Here is a 16,274-nt window from a genome sequence, read left to right as displayed (position 1 = left end):
TCCCGTGGCCGTTCGGGATCTTTTCTGATTCCACACAAGTCTTCAGATGATTTTTTCCAGCTCTCTGAAGATAGTCCATGGTATTCTGAGAGGGGATTACACTATTTGTGTAAATTGCCCTGAGTCACGTTGACATTTTCCCCCAATATTAATTCTTCCAAACCAGGAGCATGGAACCTTTTTCCATCGCTTTGTGTCTTCTCAGTTTCTTTCAGACATGTTCTGCAGTGTTTTGGGTAGCAATCCTTTACCCCTTTGGTTAGGTTATTTCCTAGGTAGCCATGCTTTTTTTGGGTGCTGCGGTGTATAAATGGGGTTGACCCCTTCTCGATGTCCCTTTCCTCGGTCTCATTCTTCGCTTACAGAAAGGCCACTGGTTTCTGGGTCCCGAGTTTGTATCCCGCCACACTGCCGAACTTGCTGTAGGAGTTCCAGCCATCTTGGGTTTTTCTAGGCTACGGTATCGTGTCATCGGTGAGAGGGAGAGGTTGACTTCTTCTTTGCCGATTTGAATGCCTTTTATTTCTTTTCATTGCCTGATTGCTGAGGCCATGACGTCTCGTACTATGTTGAAGATAGCAGCAGTGAGAGGTGGACATCCCCGTCTCGTGCTGGTCATCGGGGAAAGGCTCCCCAGTGTTTCCCCATTGGGAATGAGAATTTGCCGGCGGGCTTTTCGTAGATGGCTTTGAAGATGCTGAGGGACGTTCCCTCTATCCCGGTACTCTGAAGCGTTTGGATCAGGAATGGATGCTGTGTTTTGTCAAATGCTTCTTCCCTGCGTCTCATTGAGAGGATCATCTGGTTCTTGTTTTCTCTCTTGCAGATCTGATGAAGCACCTTGAGTGCTTTCTGAGTGCTGAAGAAGCCTTGCACCCCGGGGATAAAGCCCACCGGGTCATCGTGAGTAACATTGTTAATAATGTCCTGTTGGATCCCGTTGGCTCATAGCTTGTGGAGGTGTGATCCGTGTTCATCAGGGACATCGGTCCGAATTCTCCCTTTGGGTGGGGGGGGTCTTGGTTTTGGAGTTAAGGTGACGCTGCCTCCAAGAACGAGTTTGGAAGTATTCCATTTCTTCTATCTTTCGTAGCAGCTTTGGTAGCACAGGTATGATTTCTTCTTGAAGCGTTTGATAGAATTCCCCTAGGAAGCCATCTGGCCCGACGTTTGTGTCTCGGGAGGTTTGTGTGTTCTTTATAGGGTGTTTCTTATTTCCTATTGGGGTTCATTTTGCCAACATAGAGCATAAACCCCCCAGGGCTCATCCCATCAAGTGCCCCGCTCCGTGCCCGTTGCCCAGTCACCCGCACCCCCACCCTCCTCCCTTTCTTCCACCCCTTGTTCATTTCCCAGGGTTAGGAGTCTCTCCTGTTCGGTCTACCCTTTTTTGCTATCTGCCACTCATTTTTTGCTCCTTTCCCCTCTCTCCCCTTTCACTATTGTTTTCATCCTCCCAGAAGAATGAGACCATATGATGTTTTGTCCTTCGCGATTGTCTTCTTTCCCTCAGCCTTAATACCCTCCGGTTCCATCCAGGTCGAAGCAAATGGTAGGTGTTCGTCGTTTCTAACGGCTGAGTAATCTTCCATTGTGTACAGAGACCACTCACCCTCCTTATCCATTCATCTTTCGATGGACACCGAGGCTCCTTCCACAGAGTGACTATCATGGATGTTGCCGCTCGAAACCTCGGGGTGCAGGTGTCCCAGCATTTACCTGCATCTGTATCATTGGGGTACATCTCCACCAGTGCACCCCCATGCTGGATCACAGTGTAGATCCGTTGTTACCTCTCTGAGGCACCTGCACACGGCTTTCCCAGGCGTGGCTGCACCAGGTCACATTCCCACCAGCAGTGCAAGAGGGTTCCCCTTTCGCCACATCATCACTGACATTCGCTGCTTCCTGTCTTGTTAACGTTCACCGCGGTCACTGGTGCGTCAGGTGGGATCTCGTTGTGCTTTTGACCTGTATTTCCCTGACGGCCAGTGATGCGGTGCATTGTCTCATGTGCTTGTCTGTCACGCCTACGTCTTCCTCTGTGACATTTCCGTTCACGTCTCTTGCCCGTCTACCAGATTGGATCCTTGGTCTCTTTGCTGTGGAGTTACAGAAGTTCTTCAGAGATCTTGGATACTGGCCCTTTACCTGACAGGGTCATTTGCACATAACTTCTCCCATTCTGTGCGTTGGCTTTAAGTTTTTTGAGTGTTTCTTTTGCTGTGCGGAAGCTGCTCATCTTGGTGAAGTCCCAGCGATCAATTTTTGCTCTTGTTTCTCTGGCCTTCATGGCTGATGTAATTTGCACGAAGTTGCTGTGGACCAGATCAAGAATGGTGTTGTTGCCTGTGTTGTCCCCTAGGATTTTGATGGAATCTTGTCTTGCATTTAGATCCTTCATCCATTTTGAGTTTATCCTTGTGTATGGTGTGAGAGGAATGATCCAGTTTCATTCTTCTGCGTGTGGCTGTCCAGTGTTCCCAGCAGCATTTACTGAAGAGATTGTCTTTTTTGTTCCCCCTGCAAGGTCTTTGCTGCCTGGCCGAATATTAGTTACCCATAGAGTTGAGGGTCCACCTCTGGATGCTCTCTTCTGTTCCATTGATCGGTATGCCTGTCTTTGTGCCAGTATCACACTGTCTTGCCGGTAACAGCTTCGTGGCACAACGTGAAATCCAGCATTGTGCTGCCCCCGCAGTGGTTTTCTTGGCTACTCTTCCTGTGGCCGTTCGGGGTCTTTTCGGATTCCACACCAGTCTTCAGATGACTTGCTCCAGCTCTCTGAAGAGAGTCCATGGTATTTCTGACAGGGATTGCATTAGTTGTGTCGATTGCCCTGGGTCACATTGACATTTTCCCGAATATTAATTCTTCCAATCCAGCATCATGGAACCTTTTCCATCTCTTTGTTTCTTCCTCAGTTTCCTTCAGACTTGTTCTGCAGTCTTTCGGGTAGAGACCCTTTACACCTTTGGTTAGGGTTCTTCCTAGGTAGCTCATGCTTTTTTGGGGGTGCTGCAGTTGTATAATTGGGGTTGACCCTTTCCTCGATGTCCCTTTCCTCGGTCTCCTTGTTCGCATGTAGAAAGGCCACTAGTTTCTGGGCCCCACGTTTGTATCCTGCCGCACTGCCGAACTTGCTGTAGGGAGTTTGAGCAATCATGTGGTGGAGTCTTTTGGGTTTTCTAGGTACAATATAATGTCATTGGCGAAGAGGGAGATGTTGACTTCTTCTTTGCCAGTTTCAATGCCTTTTGTTTCGTTTTGTTGCCTGACTGCTGAGGCCATGACGTCTCGTACTATGCTGAGAATAGCAGTGGTGAGAGTGACATCCCAGTCTCGTGCCTGTTCTTCAGGGCAAGGCTTCCGGTGTTTCCCCATTGCGAATGATAATTTGCCACGGGCTTTTCGGAGATGGCTTGGAAGATGCTGAGAGACGTTTCCTGTATCTCTGTACTCTGATGCGTTTGGATCGGGCATGGATTCCGTATTTTGTCAAATGCTTCCTCTGCGTCACTTGAGAGGATCATCTGGTTCTTGTTTTCTCTCTTGCAGATCTGAAGAAGCACATGGAGTGCTCTCCGAGTGCTGAAGCAGCCTTGCACCCCGGGGATAAACCCCACTGGGTCATGGTGAGTAACTTCTTAATAATGTCCCGTTGCAACCTGTTGGGTCGTATCTTGTGGAGAAGGTGTGCATCCGCGTTCATCAGGGACATCGGTCCAGGATTCTTCTTTTTGGTGGGTTCTTGGGTTCTGGAGTTAAGGTGACCCCGGCCTCCAAGAACGGGGTTGGAAGTGTTCCATCTCTTTCTATCTTTCGGAGCAGCTTTAGTAGCATAGGTATGCTTTCATCTTGAAGCATTGGATAGAATTCCCCTGGTAAGCCTACTGGCCCTGGACTTTTGTGTCTTGGGAAGTTTGTGAGTTTATCGGTTTATTTATTATTGGAGTTCGTTTTACCAACATAGAGAGTAACCCCCCAGTGCTAATCCCATCAAGTTCCCCCCTCGGTGCCCGTCGCCCAGTCACCGCCACCCCCCGCCCTCCTCTCTTTCTTCCACCCCTTGTTCGTTTCCCAGGGTTAGGAGTCTCTCCTATTCTGCCCTCTCTGCCATCTCCCACTCATTTTTTTCTCCTTTCACCTCTATTCCCTTTCACTATTTTTGTCATACTCCCCAAAAGAATGAGACCATATAATGTTTGTCCTTCACCTATTGCCTTCTTCCCTCAGCCGTAACACCCTCTGGTTCCATCCATGTCGAAGCAAATGGTGGGTGTTTGTCATTCCTAATGGCTGAGTAATCTTGCATTTTGTACAGAGACCACACACCCTCCATATCCATTCATCTTTGATGGACACCGAGACCCCTTCGCAGTGTGGCTATCGTGGCTCTGAACCTAAGGGTGCGGGTGTCCCAGCGTTTCATTGCATCTGCGTCTTTGAGGTAAATCCCCAGCAGTGCAATTGCTGGGTCGTACGGAGGTCTATTTTTAACTCTGAGGATTCTCCATACAGTTTTCCAGAGTGGCTGCACCAGTTCACATTCCCACCAACAGTGTAAGAGGGTTCCCTTTTCTCTGCATCCTCTCCAACATTTGTAGTTTCCTGCCTTGTTAATTTTGCCCATTCTCACTGGTGTGAGGAGATATCTCATTGTGGTTTTGATTTGTGTTTCCCTGATGGCAAGTGATGTAGAGCATTTTCTCATGTGGGTGTTGGCCATGTCTATGTCTTCCTCTGTGAGATTTCTGTTCTTTTGCCCATTTCATGATTGGCTTGTTTGTTTCTTTGGTGCTGATATTAATAAGTTCTTTATAGATCTTGGAAACTAGCCCTTTATCTGATATGTCACTTGCAAAATCACATTGATAGTTTTATGAGTGTTGAACCAGCCTTGTGTCCTGGGAATAAATATTACTCAGTCATGGTGAATAATTTTCTTATGTACTGTTGAATCCTATTGGCTAGTATCTTGTTGAGAATTTTTGCATCCATGTTCATCAGGGATATTAGTCTATAATTCTCCTTTTTGGTGGGCTCTTTGTCTGGTTTTGGAATTAAGGTGATGCTGGCCTCAAGAACGAATTTGGAAGTACTCCATCTCTTTCTATCTTTCCAAACAGCTTTAGGAGAATAGGTATGGTTTCTTCTTTAAACGTTTGATAGAATTCCCCTGGGAAGCCATCATGCCCTGGACTTTTGTGTCTTGGAAGGTTTTTGATGACTGCTTCAATTTCCTCCCTGGTTATTGGCCTGTTTAGGTTTTCTATTTCTTCCTGATACAGTTTTGGTAATTTGTAGCTTTCCAGAAATGCGTCCATTTCTTCTAGATTGCCTAATTTATTGGCGTATAGCTGTTGATAATATGTTTTTAAAATCGTTTGTATTTCCTTGGTGTTGGTAGTGATCTCTCCTTTCTCATTCATGATTTTATTAATTTGAGTCTTCTCTCTCTTCTTTTTAATAAGGCTGGCTAATGGTTTATCTATCTTATAAATTCTTTCAAAGAACCAACTCCTGGTTTTGTTGATCTCTTCCACAGTTCTTCTAGTCTCGATTTCATTGAGTTCTGCTCGAATCTTTATTAACTCTCTTCTTCTGCTGGGTGTAGGATCTATTTGCTGTTTTTTCTCTAGCTCCTTTATGTGTAAGGTTAGCGTTTGTATTTGAGATCTTTCTAGTTGTTGAATGGATGCTTGTATTGCAATGCATTAACCCCTTAGGACTACTTTTGCTGCATCCCAAAGATTTTGAAAGGTTACATCTTCATTCTCATTAGTTTCCATGAATCTTTTTAATTCTTCCTTAATTTCCTGGTTGACCCTTTCATCTTTATTCAGGATGGTCCTTAACCTCCACGTGTTTGAGGTCCTTCCAAACTTCTTGTTGTGATTTAGTTCTAATATCAAGGCATTATGGTCTGAGAATATGCAGGGGACGATCCCAATCTTTTGGTATTGGTTCAGACCCGATTTGTGACCCAGTATGTGGTCTATTCTGGAGAAAGTTCCATGTGCACTTGAGAAGGATGTGTGTTCAGTCGAGTTTGGATGTAAAGTTCTGGAGATATCTGTGAAATCCATCTGGTCCAATGTATCATTTAAAGCTCTTGTTTCTTTGGAGACGTTGTGTTTAGAAGACCTATCGAGAGTAGAAAGAGCTACACTGAAGTCAACAAGTATAAGTGTATTATTATCTAAGTATGTCTTAACTTTGGTTATTAATTGGTTGATATATTTGGCAGCTCCCACATTCTGGGCATATATATTGAGAATTGTTAAGTCCTCTTGTTGGATAGATCCTTTAAGTATGATATAGTGTCCCTCTTCATCTCTCACTACAGTCTTCGGGGTAAGTTTTAGTTTATCTGATATAAAGATGGCTACCCCTGCTTTCTTTCGAGGACCATTTGAATGGTATATGGTTCCCCAACCTTTTATTTGCAGGCTGTAGGTGTCCTTCTGTCTGAAATGAGTCTCTTATAGACAGCAAATTGATGGGTCCTGCTTTTTTATCCGGTCTGAAACCCTGCACCTTTTGATGGGGTCATTAAGCCCATTCACGTTCAGAGTTACTATTGAAAGCTAGGAGTTTAGTGTCATCATGATATCTATTCAGTCCTTGTTTTTGTGGACTGTTCCACTGAACTTCTTCTTAAAGGGGAATTTTAAGAGTCCCCCTTAAAATTTCTTGCAGAGCTGGTTTGGAGGTCACATATTCTGTCAGTTCCTGCATGTCTTGGAAGCTCTTTATCTCTCCTTCCAAGTTGAATGAGAGCCTTGCTGGATAAAGTATTCTTGGTTGCATGTTTTTCTCATTTAGGACCCTGAATATATCCTGCCACCCCTGTGTCCTGCCAGGTCTCTGTGGAGAGGTCTGCTGTCACCCTAATACTCCTCCCCATAAAATCAGGGATTTCTTATCTCCTGATGCTTTAAGGATCTTCTCTTTATCTTTGGAATTTGCAAGCTTCACCATTAAATGTCGAGGAGTTGAACATTTTTTATTGATTTTAGGGGGTGCGGATCACTCTATCTCCTGGATCTGAATGCCTGTTTCCCTTCCCAGATTAAAAAGCTTTCAGCTAGGATTTGTTCAAATACATATTCTGGCCCTCTGTCCTTTTCGGCACCCTCGGGAACCCCAATTAAATGTAGGTTTTTCTTCCTCAGACTGTCATTTATTTCCCGTAATCTATCCTCATGGTCTTTTAATTGTTTGTCTCCTTTTTCCTCAGTTTCCCTCTTTGCCATCATCTTGTCTTCTATGTCATCCACTCGTTCTTCCACCTCGTGAACCCTCGTTGTGAGGACTTGTAGTTTGGATTGCATCTCATTCAATTGATTTTTAATTTCTGCCTGATTAGCTCTAAATTCTGCAGTCACGAAGTCTCTTGAGTCCTTCATGCTTTTTTCTAGAGCCACCAGTAGCTGTATAATAGTGCTTCTGAATTGGCTTTCTGAGATTGAATCGTAATCCATATTTGTACCTTTGTGGGAGAGAGGACTGTTTCTGATTCTTTCTTTTGAGGTGAGGGTTTTCCTTTTAGTCATTTTGCTCAGTGCAGAGCGGCCAAAAACAAGTTGTATTGGGAAAAGGAGAAAAAGAGAGGATAGAAAGAAGGAAAGAAATGAGAAAAAGAAAAAAGGAAGGAAAAAAAGAGAAGAAAGAAAGAAAGGAAAATAAAGGATGGGGAAAGCAAACAGAAATCAAAAAGAAAAAAAAAAACACACGGGGGAGTATCTTCTGATTCTGTATACTTTAAGTCCCTTGACTTCCCCTGGAACTTGTGTGTCTAGCTAGTCTTCTGGGGGAGGGGCCTGTTGTGCTGATTTTCAGTTAGCACTTGGGGATCTGCTCTCCCCCTTCCTGGTTCAGGGCTCAGTGGGGGTTGTTTACCCCGTGAGGCCCCAGGAGGGACAACCACAGTGGCAGTGGCTGGCTCTGGAGCCCTGGATTCAGCTTCCGCAGTAACTCGGGATCTCTCGGACTGCAGGGGCCTGGATGCTCCGGGGGCGGGGCCACTGATCTCCTCAGCTCGGGGCAGAAGCATCCTTGCTGTCCTGGGCCCTCCTGGCCTCTGCCTGTCCTGGGGGGAGGTTGGATCCTAGGCTGTGTCCCCAGAGCCCTGTGCTCCCGGGCCTGTGCTGTTGGATTCGCGCTCCTGGCCGCGAAGACCCTCTCTGCGGAACCACCACCTGAGACCCACAGAGCTGCTCCCGGGCCATACGGCCCCCTCCACGTGGAGCCTCTACCTCTGCTAGAGCTGCCTCTGAGCTGCTCTTGGGTCCCTGCAGCCCCCTCTCTCCGGAGCCTCTGCTGGAGCCCCTCCGAGCTGCTCTGGGGTCCCGCCATGCACACGCTGCAGCCCTTAGGGAGCTGGGTGCACTTTCCTGGGGGCGCAGGTGTCTGTTAGTGTCCCAGGGAGCCTGAGGGCATCCCCGCCTTCCTGGGGTCCTGCTCTAACTCCCTGCGAGCATCTTTCTGCTTGGGAAGATTGGTTAAGCTCCTGCTTCTCCCGGACGGGGCTCTCCTGTCCTGGGGACACTCGCCCTGGCCTTAGCCCAGCTCCTTGCGGGGCCTCTCCCCCTTGGAGGCCTTTTGTTTCTTTATTTCTTTTTCCCCGTCTTCCTACCTTGATAGAAGCATGAACTCTTCTTACTGTAGCATTCCAGCTGTTCTCTCTTTAAATCTCAGGCTGAATTCATAGATTTTCAGGATGATTTGAATGTTATCTAGGTAATTTGGTGGGAACAGGTGATTTGGGGACCCTACTCTTCCACCTTCTTGCCCCTCCCTCAAAACGGTAGGGTCTTATTAACACCATCTTTTATTTTATTATTTTTTAAATATTTTATTTATTCATGAGAGACACACACAGAGAGAGAGAGAGAGAGAGAGGCAGAGACACAGGCAGAGGAAGAAGCAGGAGCCATGCAGGGAGCCTGATGTGGGATTTAATCCCGGGACTCCAGGATCATGTCCAGGGCTGAAGGCAGGTGGTAGACCATTGAGCAACCCAGGGATTCCCCATACTACCTTTTAAAATGAATTATAAGCAGAGCTCTGATTAGTGATAATGTTCGTGTTTCTTCCTCCTGAAACAACTACTGCCATTGGGTCGGTAACCACAAAAATGTATAAAGAAATGAAGTACATTTTAATCTGAGAGAAGATACTACCATAGAGTTTCTCGGGGAGTATATTTCATGGATTTACTCAACAAATGCATTTTGAATGGCTACTAGAGAGCTCCTTTTTAGGAATAAAGGATACAGAAAGGAGCAAAACAGATGAATAGCCTGTCCTCATGAAATTTATGTTCTAATAAGACCAGGAACATATAATATATATATATGGGAATATATATATATATATATATATTCTCATATATACATAATACATATATAGAGAGAGATCTAAATATATAGTAAAATATATAAAATGTTAGTAGTAATATGTGTTACAAAGATGAAGAAAAGAGTATTGGGAATTTAGAGAGAATGTGTTTGCAATTTTAAATATGGTGGTTAGGGAAAATCTCATTAATGTCACTAAGAAGACATTTCCGTAAAGATCTAAAGGAACTAAGGGAGCTAGTGATGATGCTATCTGGGGGAATAGCATTCCAGGCTGAGAATGTCAAATATATCGGCTCTGAAGTGAGAGTATACCACGCATGGTTACAGAACAGTAAAAGAGGATGATTGGACTTTTGTGTGGTGTGGTGAGTGAAAAAGGTGAGTGGTAGCAAGAAACACTAAAGTAATTAGGTTGCATGACATTGTAGAGGATCATATACCATTTTAGGACTTTGGATTTTACTTTTAACAGAGAAATAAGATCTAACTTACAGACCCATTTTGACTGCTGTGCAGTGAAGATTGAAGAGGAGGAAAGATTAAGATCAAAAGATCAGTTGGAAAGCTGTCTAAGTAATCCAGATGAGAGGTTATGGCAATTTGGACCTGAGGGATAGTTGTGGGCTTGAAAGGCTCTGTTTAGATTCTAGATATATTTTTGAAGATGGAACTAAGGATTTGCTGATGAATTAGATGTAATGAGGAGGAAGAAGGGTAAAGAACTCTACAATTTTTGTACGGAGGGCTTGGAAGGATGTGGTTGTTAATTGAAACAGGAAAGGCAGGTCATTTCTGTTGTTTTTGTTGGAAGGAGTATAGAAGATACTGGACTCAGTTTTGAACATACTAAATTTGAGACGTCATATATATATATATATATCCAAGTCTATTATATAAATATGAATGTGAAGGTAAAAGGTTAAAGCTAGAGACATGATTTTGGAAGAGAATGTGGCATCTAAAGCCATGAGACTGGATGTAGTTATCAGGTATAGATAAATTTAAGGACTGAGAAGTGTTTCAAGGGCATTTTAATATTAAGAGGTCAGGGAGAAGAGGAAAAAGTAGATTGAGAAAGAGGAGGGCCATGGCTTGCATCGTTCCTATCACCTTCTGCATCATCCATAAGTCTGAGAAGTTGTGGCATAGCCTCTTGAAGGCCTTGCTGAGGGGCCAGCTCAGAGCTGACATCTGAGGAGGGAGAGGAGCTGTTCTTCAGGATGCAGTCAAGGGTCTCTGCTCATCATCACTCCCACTGACTCTCTTAGGGGGAATTTATGCTTCCGTCTCTACTACTTTAGGCTTCATGGTCCAGCAGTCTTGTTTCCTAAGAGGACATAATTCTAATAGAAGATAAAATAAAGGTCTCGATAAACTTAAAGCTATGGCTGATGCTCTTGAAGTTTGGATTCTTTGTATCAGCAGGATCAGCAGCTGAAGGAAGTACTCATCATGACATCAGACAGCAGAAAAACCAGGATGGTATGGTGTTGTGATTCAATTGAATGTAGGGGTTCAATCAGGAGGAAGTTATCAACCACCAAATACTTACTTGTTATATCAGGGAAATGTAGCCTGAGAAGTTCACCCTGGACTTGGTAAAATGGAAGTTGCTGAGGGTCTTGCTAAGAGTAGTTTCAGTAGAATGGTAGATGGAAAATTCAATTTAATTTAATTTTATTGCATTCATGAAAAGGTGAAAGAAAAATCAGAGAAGGAGTAGAGACAATTCTTTAGAAGCCTCTACTCTAGAAAAGAAATAAATAGGTCACTTGAGGGAATAATGGGGTTGTGGTTGGAGGGAGACAGATGGAATCAAAATGGTAAAAGCATACTAATGAGAGATCATGTAAGGACAGAATAAATGCTGAGGACAGATTAGCCGAAGCAGCTTTCTTAGGTAAAAAAGGAGGAATGGGATTTAGTGTTCCAATGGAAAGATTGTCCACAGGAGCACCAACAGTTCATCCATAGTCAGAGGAGAGAAGGCAGAGAATATGGGCACAAGTGAATGCAGAGCCATACCTAAAGGGAGGGCTGTAGGGAGTTCCGCGGCAAATTCTCAGTTAAATAGGTGGCAAGGTCATCAAGTGAGAGAGGATTGCAGTTGGGGATTTGAAGAAATCCAGCACTCTAGGCTGAGAACTTTTGGGGCTTTTTTCCCCTACTCTTTCATACTTGATTTTCAATTTATTGTGGAATTCTATGCCAAAGACATGGAGAAGCCAAGCATCATTCATTACCTACGTCACTACCTCGCTGGTTCCAGTTGCACCATTCCCTTCTTGGATTATTGCAGTCATTTCCCAATCAGTGTCTTGCTTTCACCCTTGGTTTCCCTATGGTCCATCCAGAAAAACAGCCAGTGAGACTCTTTAAAAACATGTGAGATGACATCCTTCTTCTGCTCAAAGCCTCGGCAGCTTCCCTTCATTCTCAGAATGTAAGCCCAAACCTTAGCATGAATTTACAAGGACTTACATGGTTTTAGCCACTGCTTCGTCTGGGACATCATTTCCAATCACTCTACCTGTTGCTCACTGGACTCTAGTGTTTCTGGAACATGCCTGATGTGTTCCTCCCTTTGGGAATCTGCCCTGCCCAATCCTGTGCCTAGAAAGCACTCCCACAGATGCTTGCATGACTAGGCACCTGGCCTACTTACCAAAATTTGCAAATAACACCCTTTCAAAAGCACATGTTCCTTTTCCTCCTTTCTTTTCGTAATATTTGAAGCTTCCTAATATATTAAATCACTTACTCATTTTAAAAATTTCTTCCCATGTTAGAATATTAACTCTACGAGGGCGTAGATTTTTGTGTTACTTCTGGCTATACCACAGTTCTTAGAACAGTACCTGAAATTTAGGGAGCACTCAATAAATATTTTTTGAGTGAATGGATTAAGGAATGCAGCAGGATTAATTGACAGTGTTAAGGGCCCACTTGAGACTAGCAATCACACATTAAACCTCCACAACAGGGTTGTGTTGGTAGGATTAATTGATAAGATGCTTGGGGTTAGTGAAGGGGTTAGGAAGTCTTGAGCTAATTCCAAAGGCCTTGCAGGAATAACAAAAGCAATCATGGATAAATTAATTGCCTTATGAGTGTGGGTGTGGTTAACTTCTGAGATTTTCTTTTGCTCTGTATAGGTTTGGGGCTAGTGCCAAATTGCTTCTGAAGATAGCTTATTGATTTGAAGCTGTTGCAAATTATTAGCCTTTCTGGAACTTCTTAATGTGCTCATCTGCCTCTGAGTGAAATCAGCTGTTGGCAAATATTTTGCCAGAGTAGAAAGTTTTAAAGACTTTCGTATTGGAATATTCTGAAAACAAAACAGAACAATCATTTATTGCTCTAAAAAAACAACCTTTGTACTTTGTGTGTGTGTGTGTGTGTGTTTCATTTATGCTCCAATATTGAAAACACTATAGAGCCCATGGAATGTGTGTGTGTGTGTTTCATTTATGCTCCAATATTGAAAACACTATAGAGCCCAGGGAATGGTTCCCTTAATACCATGTAGGGAGTTTCTGTACAGTCTCACTTCCTGGACATCAAGCTGACTGGATGACTCTATGGTGTCACTGTTGTCTACACTTCATTATATTCAAGAAAAAAAAAGATGAGTTCGGTTTAGACTATATATAGAATGAGGATATGATAGTACTTTCAGGTATAAATTTCAATACATTTTCTTTCTTTAAGAAAAGCAGATACATTTATTTCTCCTCTTCAACTCTCTCCTCTCTCTTTTACACACACACACACACACACAGAGTCATAACCACAAACTTTGCATTTTTCAGATGATTAGAAAATGTAGCTGGAGCAATTTGGACATCTTAACTCTCTTCAAGGTTGTTTGGCAGAGTGGGATGTGTGTGTAATTCCCTCATAGTCAACCAGCAGACATAGAATCCTGGGGGTGATATGATGGAGGTAAACATTTGCTAAATGTTGGCCCATCCCTTTAAAAATTAGCTTTTTCCATTAAGTTAAAGTGTTAATTATAATAAAGTGATCTATCCTAAAATTGAAAAATGTCATAGCAGAGAGTCAAATAACTCATTAATTCCTTCAACTTTAGGCACCAGATGATATAACCAACAATATTTATTTTAAAAAAATCTTTCAAATAATGTAGTTTTATTTAAAAAAAGATTTTATTTATTTGAGAGAGAGAGTGTGTGTGTGTGTGTGTGTGTGTGTGCACTCACTGAGGTGGGGGGCAAAGGGAGAGGGAGAAGAGAATCTCTTAAGCAGACTCTATGCTGAGGAAGAAGCCCAATGTGGGGCTCAATCCCAGAACCCTGAAATCATGATCTGAGCTGAAACCAAGAATCAGCCACTTAACCGACTGCACTACCCAGGCACACCTGAAATAATGTAGTTTTAAAAACGAAGCACTAAATTAAAAAAAATTAAATAGAATTACTTTTGGGGATGTTATTTTGTGGAAGATAGCATGATGTCATTTTTAATCACAGAAAAGATTTTTTTCTCCTGCTGTTCATTTTAGTGGAGAGAAAATTAATTTATAATCCCTTCGCTGGTCTTTGTTTTCATTAATTTAATTTCCTTTACATGTTGAGATCAGAGATGCTGAAAGAGATGTCAGTGACATCATCTTTAGTTGTGAAACCAGCCCAGTGGGGGCTTTGTTTTTGTTTTAATTTAAAGAGAATTGTTGTAACAATTTTCCTGCACTAAATAATAGACTCTAGAAAATAAAGCAGAAATAGCATAATAAAGAAAAATAAAAGACAAATCTTAGGAAAAGATCATTTTAGAAACAATAGCTTTAGCTGTGGCATTGTTTTTTTACATGAATAGAAGTTGAATAGCCATCCTCAGGTAGTAATTCTTGGTATTCAGTTGTGTGAGAATCACCTGCACATTCGGGCAATGTGGAGGTTCTTTTGCCATTCTGGCAGAGGTTAGGATTCAGTGGGTATGGGATGTGGCCCAGGGATCTGCATTTTCACAATGATTCCAGATGATTCTCATTCAAGTGATCAGTGTTTGATAACGGTGTTCTAAATGGTAAAGTTTTCTTTTTTTTCTGTTCTTTCCAGCTAGGCCATTAGGGTATCCTCACCTTCTAGCCTGATACTAACCAGGTTTTTTTTTTTTTCAAAGAAACACGAGGAGCAGAGACAAATAAGCAATCTTTTTCTGTCAAGGCTCAAATGACAAATGTCTGGTTCGTGGAACATCTTACTGTGAATAACTTTAGTTCATCTTATAAATGTGTTGTGTTCTCATCGATAAATCTATACTGAAAGGTCAGGGGAGAGCAAGAGAACAAGAGGGCACTGGGTCCTTGAGGGCTGCGATGTTAGGAAAGGAGGAAGGACACAGGAAGAGAAGCCTGGGAACTAAAGAAACCTTCAAAGGCTTTACAAGCAAGCACAAATTGTATATTCAATATTCACTTAGGCAGGGGGTAAATAAAAGGTCCTCACTGAAGTATTTCTGGTCTCATAGCTGCTACAAACAGACTTTTCAAATTTTATGATTTCTTTGCTCATTGTGGTTGGTATTGTGTAAATTTGTATGACTTTACATAAAGTCTTCTCTTTGTATAAAGGAGTTTTGGTCTCAGATAATTCATTAATTTAGGCTTCTTTGGATATACAACATACAAATAAATAAGAACCTGCCTACAGATTTCCTTCCTCCTTTCTTTCTCTCCCTCCCTTTCCTCTCAGTCTTCCTCCTCCTCCTTTCCCACCCTCTTCCTCCTCCTCTTGTCCTTCTCCATCATCTCCCCTCCCTTCCTCCTCCTCCTCCTCCTCCTCCTCCTTCTTCTGCTGCTGTTTCTACTTCTGCTTCTCCTTCTTCTCCTCCTTCTCTTCTCTCCCTCCCTCCTTCTCATACACACACACATTCAAGACATGTTTAATTAAGTAGTTTGCTTATTTCTGGCTTAGTAGTGAAAATTGGGCATCACTTTATGCTTTGTTATAATTGGTGAAAGACTCTGATTTCAGCATTTCTATAGAGGGAAAGAATTAGGTTGTTTCAAGGTGTTAGGAATAATACTATTGCAAATGGAGGCATGAAATCAGAATGAATAATTTAGCATTGGCAGAAGAGGAATTTTTCATTCTGATTTCATATGCAGAAAAGGGAAGTTGGAAATCAAAAGAAATATTGAATAGAGTGCCCAAACTTTTTTTACAAAGGTGAGTTGGTTAAAAAATAGAGTGATATGCAATATTCCATCTTTCTGGTTTCATTTAGTATCCCATCCACTCTGAGCTTTTGAAAATTTAAACATCAACAAATGGCTTTATGACTTCAGTTTGAGAAGTGCTAGCAGGGATTGATTTGGTGTATAAATCTTGCCAAAATGTTCTGAGATCCTCTCTTTTGGCAGAAAGAACAATAGATGCAGGAATCTGATTGGGTATAATTGAAATCTGACTCCACTGTGATCGATGAGGGGGAAATATTCTTTCTATAAATTTTTTTAAGATTTTATTTATTCATAGGGACACAGAGGGAGAATGAGAGGCAGAGAGAGAAGCAGGCTCCATTCAGGGAGCCTGACGTGGGACTCGATCCAGGGTCTCCAGGATCACTCCCTGGGCTGCAGGCGGCGCTAAACCGCTGCACCACTGGGGCTGCCCCTCTTTCTATAAATTAAACAAGTCCCTCAATATGTGAATTTGCAGAACCTATGGCGCTGCTGCTGCTCTTACTTTGGCTGAAGGCTTTTAGTACAAAGTAGAGGATAGTGTGTACCTTCTTATGAATCAAAGGTAGAATAACTATCTGTAAATATTGCTTGCCATTGTAGGAGGGATTGTGTTGCATATTTAAAATACACTAATTAGGGGGATCCCTGGGTGGCGCAGCGGTTTGGTGCCTGCCTTTGGCCCAGGGCGCGATCCT

General features: G+C 42.8%; 1 long non-coding RNA gene across 1 annotated transcript; it reads left to right on the top strand.

Annotated features, from left to right (window-relative positions):
* The first annotated feature begins 816 nt into the window (after window positions 1-816).
* LOC119879256 lies at window positions 817-15,073 on the top strand. Its single transcript, XR_005387409.1, has 3 exons — window positions 817-903; window positions 3,559-3,635; window positions 14,514-15,073. It is a non-coding gene; the product is annotated as an uncharacterized LOC119879256 (long non-coding RNA).
* Window positions 15,074-16,274: the final 1,201 nt, after the last annotated feature.

Source organism: Canis lupus, unplaced genomic scaffold (genome assembly GCF_011100685.1).
Source record: "Canis lupus familiaris isolate Mischka breed German Shepherd unplaced genomic scaffold, alternate assembly UU_Cfam_GSD_1.0 chrUn_S49H208, whole genome shotgun sequence".
NCBI classification, from domain to species: domain Eukaryota; kingdom Metazoa; phylum Chordata; class Mammalia; order Carnivora; family Canidae; genus Canis; species Canis lupus.
The sequence above is the reverse complement of the archived record's forward strand: the minus strand, read 5'-3'. Positions and strand labels throughout refer to the sequence as shown.